Source organism: Mesoplodon mirus (assembly GCF_964341445.2).
Source record: "Mesoplodon mirus genome assembly, chromosome: 9".
NCBI classification, from domain to species: domain Eukaryota; kingdom Metazoa; phylum Chordata; class Mammalia; order Artiodactyla; family Ziphiidae; genus Mesoplodon; species Mesoplodon mirus.
The window spans coordinates 62630033-62642147 of NC_138985.1; the positions used below are offsets into that span (position 1 = coordinate 62630033).

General features: G+C 36.5%; 1 protein-coding gene and 1 pseudogene across 2 annotated transcripts in view; both read right to left on the minus strand.

Moving 5' to 3' along the window:
• Positions 1 to 12115, minus strand: part of ZNF804B (zinc finger protein 804B) — a gene marked incomplete at its 3' end in the record, with an annotated part of 484254 nt that overhangs the window by 404549 nt on the left and 67590 nt on the right. The window lies entirely within an intron of this gene.
• On the minus strand, positions 967 to 2160 carry LOC309810752 (small ribosomal subunit protein uS2-like; annotated as a pseudogene). The gene has a single exon. The product of its transcript is annotated as a small ribosomal subunit protein uS2-like (transcript).

Consider the following 12115-nt stretch of genomic DNA (forward strand, 5'->3'; position numbering starts at 1 on the left):
CATCTGGCTAAATTATCATCCTGAAACAGGATGTTAACTAATTAATGTGTATGACCACCAGAGTTGATTAACTGATGGACAATCTCTCTACCTAGTTATCATGTGTTGGAATTATTTGGTAAATAGGCATCTGCTACAATGTCCTATCTTGTAGAGTTCTTGGCAGAATTCCTACTATTATGGAGAATATTTGTCTACTCAAAATTAGTCCTCTTCATTCTTTTTTATAGATTCTGATTACACAGACACACACATATAATCTGCATATGCAGGAAAAAGTAAACTCAATATATTTATATTGGCTTCCTCTTGTAGGCATATGTTGCTATCTTGCTTATCAGTAATAACTATACATATATAAGTAATATAATACATACATACTTATATATACTTATACTCAAATGTTGAAACAGATGTACATGTAGAGTACATGTACACATGTATTAAAACTATTAAAATCAATAAAAACATTAAAATCAATAAAAACCAACCATCTACCAATATAAATAAAAAAAAATTATCTTCTTTTTGGCATTACAACTATCCCATTGCGTATTTTATTCTCACTTTTTCTTTGAGTCCATTGTGAACTCACGGCCTTTAATAGACCTGAATTATTTCAGTTATTTATGATTTCAAGCCTATATTTTCTTCTCTAAGCTGATGACGGCCTCCTTCAGCTGATTCTTCGTCTATTTTGTAATAGTCCTGATATGTTTTTTAAAACTTTCCTACTTTTGGCAAGAATAGAAAGTTTTCTGCCCATTCAGAAACCTCTCTGTCCTAGAATAGAATAAAATCTTCTCTAAGACACTCCTGTTCCCTTTTTTTGTGATTGGGATTAAAAATCAAAATCTTGGCATGAGGTGGTACATGTGAGAAGATGTAGCTGCTTCTGTTAACACCTCCAATTTTAAAGTAATATAAAAATCAATTGACTAAGACAAATGAGCGCTGTAGTTCTGTTCAGGAGTGAGAGGACACGGAAAGTCCAGGGGTGTTTATTCTCCATGTGCATGACTTCCTTTTTCTTTTTTTTAAAGAAACATTTTCTGTCAACCTTATCTGCATTTTCTGTTTAAACACTTGGACAAACAGCTTCAGGCCACTCAGGCTTGTTCCCACCCATTCAGTGGCCTGAACAGTGGGAGTGCAGACCAGTCTTCAGTGGTGGGCTGAGTGCCCCCATCTTCTAGAGAGACTGCTGACCAGGCCCCAGGACACCTGCATCTCCAGACACCTCTGCAACCTCAGCTGACTTGCAGTTAACTCAGGAGCTGAAGCAGTCCATTCACCCTGAGCAATTCCTCCTTGGTCACAGCCTTTTCAGCAGTGGCTCGCTCTTCCTTTTCAATGTGTCTTCCTTTTCAGTGTCTCCAGGGTCTCTGTAGAACTAGAGATGCGGTGTGACCTCCCACGGATGTTACTTTGGAGATGGTAACGCAGGTCTGCAGAACTTCCTGGGTCAGCATCTACCAACTCAGACCCACTGAGTGAGCTCCCTTGTTGCTGCCTGGGATGGCAATGTCCACAAACTGCAGAGGAGAATCTGTGTTACACAGAGCAGTGGTGGGCAGGTTAGCATAAGACGCTCCTGTGAGAGGCTGGTGATCTGCCCTGAGATCAGTAACCACCTGAAGTAGCAGCTCCCAGAATGCTGCCTGGATCTGGTGACTGAAGGTTCCAGAAGTGAAAGAGCCAGCAATACGAGTACCTCTAGTGGCAGCAGCAAACAGAAATACGTCAGTATTTCTGGAGGATAGGACACTGACACCAGCCAGGTTTTCCCTGGCAACACTGCATGAGTTGTCAGCAGAAGCTTCTTCCAGGTTCTCTTCAGATTTATGATGTAAGATGCCATCACTTTTCCTTTTGTAGATGTACTGTTTTATTTGGAAGTCAAGGTCGGTGCCAGCTCAGTGGGTTCCTGCTGCAAGGAATTTGAAGACATCCTCCTCCTTCATTTTCAGGACATCAAGGACTCTGGACATGATGAAAGTTTCCCTTAAGTCATGACAGGAACCCAGAACAATGCCATTTGGACTCCTATTTGCGTAGCACTGTGTACAAAATGCTGCTGCTGAACTCTGTGGAAAGCAGGTGATTTCCATAGATATAAAAAATTTCATCATATATTGTTCTATTTTGCAAGTAAATATGTCATTATACATTTTTCAAACAATTATTATTTGTTTTTATTCCCAAGGGCTACATTTCTAGTAACCCAAATTATAAGGAGCTAAGAGACTGAATGAGGAAAAATAAACTATTTGGTAAACAGTGAATCTCATGTCAAATTTCAACTTCATCTTTTGTTAATTCTACTTTATTGCAGTACAATTTAATAATTTTTATTTCAATTTATTCAAACTAGAAAAAAACAAAAACAGTTCACCCATTTCTCCCAACCTTCACCCCATGCCTCTGGCAACAACTAATCTGTTCTCTGTATCCATAAGTTTATTTTCCTTCTTTCTTTAGATTCCACATATCAGAGAGATTATATGGTATTTGTCTTTCCCTTTCTGAGTTATTTCACTTAGTATAATGCTCTCGAGGTCCATCCATGTTGTCACAATGGCAAGATTTTATTCTTTTTCATGGCTGAATAATATTCCATATATAATGGAATATTATATATAATATTATATATGTATGTATCAATCACAGTTTCCTTACCCATTCATCCACTGATGATACTTTGTTTTCATACCTTGGCTATTGTAAATAATGATGTAATGAACATGGGGCTGTATGTATCTTTTCCAAGTAGTGTTTTTGTTTTCTTCAGACAAATACCCAGAAGAGGAATTGCTGGATCATATGGTAGTTTTATTTTCATTTCTTTGAGGAACCTCCAGACTTCTTTTTCATGGTGGCTGTACCAATTTACAATCCAATCAACAGTACATGAGGGTGCCCTTTCTACACATTCTCTTAAATATTTTTTTTTATTTTTAGTCTTTTTGATAATAGCCATTCTAAAAGGAGTCATATAACATCTCATTGTGGTCTTGATTTGCATTTCCTTGATGATTAATGATGCAGAGCATCTTTTTACGTGCCTGTTTGCTATCTCCGTATCTTGTTGGGAAAAAAATATATTCAGGTCTTTTGCCCATTTTTAAATTGAATTGTTTGGTTTTTTGCTTTGAGTCCTATGAGTTCTTCATATATTTTGGATATTAGCCTCTTATCAGATATATGATTTGCGAATACCTTTTTTCATTCATAGGTTGCCTTTTCATTTTGTTGATGGTTTCCTTTGTTATGCAAAAGCTTTTTAGTTTGTTGTAGTCTCATTTATTTTTGCTTTTGTTGTGTTTGCTTTTGGTGTCAAATCCAAAAAAAATCATGTCCAGGACTGATGTTAAGGCACTTATGGCCTATGTTTTTCCTAAGAGTTTTATGGTTTCCGTTTATTTTTGTGTATGGTGTAAGATAGTGATCCAGTTTCATTCTTTTGCATAGGGCTGTCCAGTTTTCCCAACACTATTTATTGAAGAGACTATAACTTCCCCATTGTATATTCTTGGCTCCTTTGTTGTAAATCAATTAATATACATGCATGGATTTACTTCTGGGCTCTCTAATGTGGTCTATTGATCTATGTGTCTGTTTTTATGCCAACAACATATTGTTTTAATTAGGTTTGTAATATACTTTGAAATCAGAGAGCATGATGCCTCCAGCATTGCTCTTCTTTCCCAACATTGCTTTGGCTATTCGGGGTCTTTCATGGTTTCATACAAATTTTAGGAATGTTCATTCTATATCTGTGAAAAAATGCCATTGGAATAATGATAGGGATTTAACTGAATCTGTATATTGCTTTGGTAGTATAAATCTTTACACTAGATCACAGTATAGGCTATATTCCTCTGTCATTTTTATTTAACCAATCGCATTTGGTTAAAAAATAGTTATAAAGAGAATTTTTGTGCATAATTTTTCTTAACAAAAAAGATTGTTTTTTTACACAGAACTGCCACTTACTCTCAAAGTATCTCTAATATGTGGAGTTCAAATTATTTCTGATTATAGCCTCCCATTTGAATCTATACTTCAAATGACTAGAGTTCACTGGTGTGTATTAAAAAGTAAACAGATGCTGAAAATTAGTGCTATTCATGGAGAAGACCTTTCTCTGTAATTTTTTTAAATTGTATTATTTACCTGAAAAAGTCTGACCTCATTTTCTTAATAGTGTTTCTGACAGAAAAAAAAATTCAGCAATTTTTGTGTAACTGGAAATGTGTTATAATATATAAAACAACTGGGAACCTGAACCTAGCCCTGTTTTTATCACTAAACCCTGAGAAAGTCACCGCAAATCTCTGGTTCTCAGTTTCCTCACCCAAGTGAGATAAACTCACAAGTGCAGAATCAGCTATTCTTAAACTTTTTTTTTTGGGGGGGGTTATTTTATAAATAGCACAGGCTATTTGAGAAGCTTGGCCTTCCCACATTAGATCAATATTATTAAAGCTCTTCATTCAAAAAACAGACATTCAAATAGGATGGCAAGAGACTTTTTTCTTTATATTATTAGCAGAAATAATGAAATTAAAACTACATTGGGGGGGCTTCCCTGGCGGCGCAGTGGTTGAGAGTCTGCCTGCCGATGCAGGGGAAACGGGTTCGTGCCCCGGTCTGGGAAGATCCCACATGCCGCGGAGCGGCTGGGACCGTGAGCCATGGCCGCAGGGCCTGTGCGTCCGGAGCCTGTGCTCTGCAACGGGAGAGGCCACAACAGTGAGAGGCCCACATACCACAAAAACAAAAACAAACAAACAAAAAAAACAACAAAAAAAACTACATTGGCCTCCTAGAACCAGTCTTTTTCAAACTCTCAGCCTCTATCTTTCCATATTCTTTATTTGTCCTAAAATTTCTTAAGGGCTAAGTTCTTACCTTCCTCATTTTAATATTGTAATACCCTAGAAACATCCCAGGCACAAGTAATCACCTGATTTTTCTTATAATTTAACTGAAGTACCTCAGTTAATCCTCACTGCCACCTTAAAAGAATAGCTGTTTTCAATCCATTTTTTTGATTAGGAAAATAGGATCAGAAAGGTTAATTGCCTTGAAATCCCAGGGATTGTAAATGACAAAGGTAAGATTGCATTGTCAAATCTTCTAATGTTAAAAAACAGGTGGCGGGACTTCCCTGGTTGTGCAGTGGTTAAGAATCTGCCTGCCGATGCAGGGGTCACAGGTTCGAGCCCTGATCCAGGAAGATCCCACATGCCATGGAACAACTAAGCCCGAGTGCCACAACTACTGAGCCTGCACTCTAGAGCCCGCAAGCCACAACTACTGAGCCCGCATGCCACAACTACTGAAGCCTGTGCGCCTAGAGACCGTGCTCCACAACAAGCCACCGCAATGAGAAGCCCGCGCACCTCAACAAAGAGTAGCCCCCGATCACCGCAACTAGAGAAAGCCCGCATGCAGCAACGAAGACGCAACACAGCCAAAAATAAAATAATTAATTTTTTAAAAGGTGGTCAACTCTAATTACAGAGGTAAATATTTTTTTCTTTGAAATCCTTGAAGAGGATTCATTTCACATCACCAATAAAATATTTTCTTAAGAAGAGGAAGATAGGTGACCAAAAGAAAGCAGAAAGGAAACACTGAAAAAAGGATAGGAATTTTAAATTTCAAAATTTGCATTACCAGAGTCTAAATTTATATCTGGTTAAATAAAAGCATCGGATATGAATTGAGATTAGCACTGAAAAGACTCACTATACTAATGATACTGAGATATTTTCAAACTGACAGTCCAGCTTAAATCCCTCAGAGTCCATGGCTATACACTTTAAACTTCTATTAAGTGTGTAGATCTCATGTTAAGTGTTCTTACTACAATAAAATAAATTTTTTTAAAAAAGGAAAAGAAAATAAATGGCTAGACCAGATGTAGAACAGCTCTGCTTCTTCAGTTTGGCTATCAGATCTGCTCCTAAGGACAAGATGGTAGGAGAAGGTTGATTTTTTTTTTTTTGGTACATATTGTTTTGCTTTGCTTTTCCCACAGATGAAAAAAGCAGGTGGAGAGATGTGCTGGTTAAATTTCAAACAGCAATGACTAAAGTCAGTAACACTTAAGATGACTGATTTAGAAAATGACAATCAATTTTAAAGGGGCAAAGAGCATGAACAGGCATTCCATCATGAGAAAAATACAAATATCCAATAAATGTAGGGAAGAAAAGTTTAGAATCGCTGTTAATCAAAGAGTTAGAAGCACCTTTCAAATAAGATACTTTTTTTTATCTCTAATTCTAGTTTTTGGTAAAGGTTAAAGGACTATCATTCACTACTGAAAAGAGTTTAAACTGGAAATATCTTTCAAAATTATGGGGCTAAATGTGATAAAAGCATTAAAAATGTGCCTACACTTTAGGGCTTCCCTGGTGGCGCAGTGGTTGAGAGTCTGCCTGCCGATCCAGGGGATACAGGTTCGTGCCCCGGTCCGGGAAGATCCCACATGCCACGGAGCGGCTGGGCCTGTAAGCCATGGCTGCTGAGCCTGCGCATCCAGAGCCTGTGCTCCGCAACGGGAGAGGCCACAACAGTGAGAGGCCCGTGTACCACAAAAAAAAAAAAAAAAAAAAAAAAAATGTTCCTACACTTTAACCAAACAATTTGATTTCTTAAAATTTATCTTTAGGACATGAACAGAAATCCATTAGGATGTTAACTGAATGTATCATTTTTAATGTGAAAATTTGGAATATGATCTAAATATTTAATAATCATTAATGGCTTAAGTAAATATTGAAGCATGACTACCATGGAATACAATGCAGCCATTTAAAAACACTGTATTGTACAAAATTAATTAAAGAATTAAGGAGAAATTTCCAGAATAGGCAAATCTTTAATGCCAGAAGGAACGTTGGTGATTGGGTAAGGCTAGGAGTTTTGGGGAGGAAATTGAGAGAGACTGTTAACGGCCATATTTTTTGGGGGGGAGGGAGTGATAAAAATGTTATAAAATTAATTGAGGTGATGGTTGCACAACTCCATGAATACACTAAAAAATACTGACTTATGTACTTTAAATGGGTGAATCATACTGTATGTAAACTACATTTCAATAAAGCTGTTATTAAAAATAACATAAGTCAAAACACAAACGACAAAATGGGTAAAATACTTGCAACATATATCACAAATAAAGAGTGAATTCCCTACTATTTTAATAACTCTTAAAATTTGAGGTGAGTCATCTGAAAATCAGAAATATGGGCACAATACGTGAACAGACAATTCACATAAAAACTGTAAAAATGATGTTTAACCTTATGAAAAGATATTTACTTCATTTACCATAAAAGAAATGCAAATAGAAGCTACACTAAAGATAAAATTTCACAAAACATACACAAAGAGTGTGTGTAAAAACTAGCAAAATCCAAATGAGATCTTTAGTCAGTAGTATTGCACCAAGGTCAATTCCAGGTTTTGATCATTGTACTCTGGTTATATAAAATGTTATCACTGGGGGAAGCTGGGTACAGAGTATACAGAAAAAGTGCTATTTTTACAACTTTCATGTAACTCTAAAATCATTCCAAAATAAAACTTTTTTAAAGATGTAAAGAAATGTTAACATATTGAGTTTAAAAGGAAAGATAAAATGGCATGCATGTAGGATCCCAAAAGGTTGAAACATACACTTCAAACTAAACAAAAGGATAGAAGAAAAAATTGTTATCTTTAAGAAACTGAATTTTAAATGATTTGTATTTGTGTGTGTGTGTGTGTGTGTGTACATGGGTGGGTATTTCTATATTTTCTAAAATTTCTAACTTGAACATTTCTGTAATAGGAAGAAAGTTTTATTAAAATAATAGGAAAAAATCCAGTAAGTGCTGTGGCTATGACTTTACCTGCCTGAGAGCAGTAAGCTAGACAAGACATTTGCACCTGCTTTTTACTTATTTTTCTACAATTATACAATTTATATTATAGAGTATATTATACAATCTATAATAAACCACTGATACATATTATTTTTAGACAAATCAGAGCTTGCAATTCCTGTTAGAATTTCCAGAAGGAAATTAAATTTACATATAATATAACTGACTTTGATGGCCAAAACACTACTTCAGAGAAAACCTGTTATGCCTCATTCAATTTGACAGGCTTTTTAAAAATATAACTTTTCATCCCTATTACAGATTACTCTGTGCTCTGGTTAATTTGATCAGCATAAACACTTTAATTACATAATGGGAGTTCCCTAATGCCCTTTGGCAATACAAGCTTCAGTCTAATTCCTTTTTAATAATCAGGCATGAGCTGGTTTTAAGAAATCCTCCAGAAGTACCTGCAGTATTTTTTCTTTCCCTCTTAGCCCCATTACCTCACACTCATTAAGCAAATCATGCCAGTGCAGCACTGTGCCAAAATGTCAGTGGACACATGAGAGATTACAGAATCATAAATTAGAGATGAAACAGCAGCTTAACTAACATTCTTCAAACAACAGAAATATATGGTTTAGAAATGCCTCTAAGGGACTTCTGTGGTGGTGCAGCGGTTAAGACTCCAGGTTCCCAATGCAGGGGCCCAGGTTTGATCCCTGGTCAGGGAACTAGATCCCACTTGCATACCACAACTAAGAGTTCGCATGCCGCGACTAAGGAGGCTGCCAGCCGCAACTCAGACCCGGTGCAACCAGAAAAAAAAAAAAAAAAAAAAAAAGGAAAGAAAGAAATGCCTTTAATATGTGAAAAAAAAACCTTAAAAGATGTAAGGGTAATCAAAATGATTACAATCAACAGCATAATTAATGATACTATCAGAATCATTAGTGCAATAACATATTCAGAGAAAAATATTATAGCACAACTTAAGATTAAATAAATAACACAACTTTAAAATTTTCATCTCAAAGAGGATATTATATGAAACAATAAACATCTTAACCCTTTAACATTTTTCACAAATGACTGCTTCCAGGCTACAAAAAGTCTTCGGGGATCTCATGAATAAAAGTCACATAAGCCATTAAAATAACACATTACCAACTTTCTCACTTTATTTTTTTTTTAGTTAAAACATACTATGAGATATTAGCTCATTTTGTTATATGAAACTTCCTTGGCTTCCTCAGTAAGGGAAATCATTTAAATTATCAATTGCGAAGTTTAATCTCATATCTGGCTAAAATGAGTTTTTCCACTTTCCCTTTAAGAGGACCATGCAGATTCACTAGTTACTCCTTTAACTGTCTTCTTTGCACTTTATGATTCATTACCGCAGGAAGGGATGTCTCACCAAGGAGGCATTCCTAAAATAATGATTGATATTTAATTAGAGAACAGGCTTGGGTCCATGTGGCTTTGGTAGAAGGGATTCAGCACTATGGTCTGGTCAACAGAGCCCTCACAGTGACCTCATAGATCATTTAAAAAAACAAAACAAAACAAGACAGCTAATCTCCACAATAGTTATGTGATAATAGATAAAGGACAATAGAATAGCCCAGCAAAACAATTACCTCCTCTTCTTCCTCTCTCTATCCTCATAACAGTTCAGTAGCTGAGTAAAGACGGAATTATCTGATGGAGCAGTAATGAGAACACAGGGCACTCCTACTACTACAGAACAGTTAATGTTATATAATTTAATGTATTTTTGTCCCCTAAATTCTGCCTAAAATTTTTCACTAAATTTGATGATATCTTAGGAAACTCACTGACCAAAAATAAAGAAAAACTAGAGTTCTTCCGGTTTCAGGAAGTTGTCAAAATGAACACTGGATCCTCTTCAAAACTGTCTCACTTTGTGTTTTTTTGAAAACCTGCCAGAACTGTTACCCATTTTTCTATGATTTTATTATAGAAAAATCCTATTCTTCAAACTAACTTACTTTGAGCGAGGGAGAGGTATGATAGCATTTGTGTTTCAAGTGTTTATCAATATGACAATAAGAAAAAGAACTTGGAAAAGTATACTGGAGAGATAATTAGGAGGCTATTACACTTGTGCATAGGAAGGAGGTCAATACCTTAATCTAAACTTGTTGGCAGCAGAGACAGAAAGAATGGGATGGATTCAAGAGAGCCTTAGAAGATCAAATTAACAGGATTTAGTCATTATTTGGTAATAATTGGTGGGAAGAATGACCCCCAGATTTCTGACATACAGGACAAAGCGCATCATGTTTACTGAGATGTGGCATGCTGAAGAGGGTTCATGAAGGGGACTATCCTGGTGGTCCGGTGGTTAAGACTCCACGCTCCCAATGCAGGGGGCCCAGGTTCCGTCCCTGGTCAGGGAACTAGATCCCACATGCATGCCACAACTAAGAGTCTGCATGCTACAACAAAGATCCCACGTGCTGCAACTAAGACCCAGTGCAGCCAAATAAATAAATATATATATATAAAAAAAGAAGAAGGTGCATGAAGAGGAAGGTGGGCAATGGATGAAGAATCTAGGTTGCATCACATTCAGTTCAGATACTAAGAAGTTAAGGGAATTCCCTGGTGGTCCAGTGGTTAGAACTCCGTGCTTTCACTGTTGAGGGCCCGAGTGCAAGTTAAAAAGTGTACCTAGGGCTTCCCTGGTGGTGCAGTGGTTGAGAGTCCACCTGCCGATGCAGGGGACACGTGTTCGTGCCCTGGTCTGGGTAGGTCCCACATGCCACGGAGCGGCTGGGCCCGTGAGCCATGGCCACTGAGCCTGCGCGTCCGGAGCCTGTGCTCCGCAACGGGAGAGGCCACAACAGTGAGAGGCCCGCGTACCACAAAAAAAAAAAAAGTGTACCTAGAGCTCAGATGAGAGGGAAAACTGAAAATGTAACTCTGGGAGACAGATCAGAACATCAAAGGCAAGTGGCATTGTCACAAAAATTGTTCTAAATATTTGCCCAGGTGATTGTTAGTTAACAAACAGACACATTTGCACAAGTAACTCAAACCACTAATATTTTTAAGCTGAATGTTTTATAACACATAGAATTTAAAATTTTATACTGATACCCTCTCTTTATAATTATTGTTATATTTTAATCTATATCTAAATTCTTAAATGTTCCCTGATTCAAACATTTATTCAACAGAACTATGTGCTGTATCCCTCTCTTGGAGACTAACAGTATGTAACACAAACTAGAGTACTAAGGCTCCTAAAAATTCTATAGTTAAAATATGACTTAATTTTGTTTCCCCAATTTATTTGAATACAATGCCCATTTTTGAGCAATGGGGTTTTACAAACCTAATGTTCACAGCATATGATATTTAAAATATTAATCTACACAATTTTCAAAACTGTTTTCAGTTTTGCTGCTTATTTCTCTGCATGATATCTGGCAAGAATCATGGGGACAATTGTTTTATCTTGGAAACAAATTCACTTTTATTATCTAGTCCTCAAATACTCCTTTCTGCTAAAAAATTCTCCATATAAAATCTTCCAACTCATGAATCAGGTCCATATATTGCCTTATTTTTAGCATTGTTCCTATACAAGTAAGTCAGCATAAAATTTCCAGGATCCCTTCAGTCTCTAATATTATGTAACCCTGTGCAAAATATATTCAGCATTCTCCCTTTAAAAAAATATTCCCCATTGTCAAAGTCTTTCTACACTGTGAACTTATAACAATAAGTTAGTATGACTCTACTGTGAAGCAAAAATATTGGATCCATGAAATAAAGGTGCACTGGAATTCACCCAAGCTTACTAATATTCCTTAAAGCCACCATCCAACCAAGTCTCATGAGAAAGACCTTAGCATAAGTTGAATTTATATCTAAAAGCCCTAATTAGACCCCTGTTGAAGCCATTATCACTAGGTTTTCTCTTGTGCCTGGCTGCTAAAATAGTTGTTCTCACTGTGTACAATAAATGAGAAGCAACATCAGATCATAACATTTGTAAACTGAAAGGTACCTTCAAGATAAGCCATTTCAACCTCTTCAATTTACAGATGAGGAAAAGGAGATCCAGTGAGGTTAAGTGACTTGCCTAGAAGCAGTTTGCAAAATCAAAATTTGTTACTATTATTGAGAGGATATTGTGTGAATTAAAAGGTTTTGAAATGCTACAAACTATTTCCTCTAATCAAATACATAAA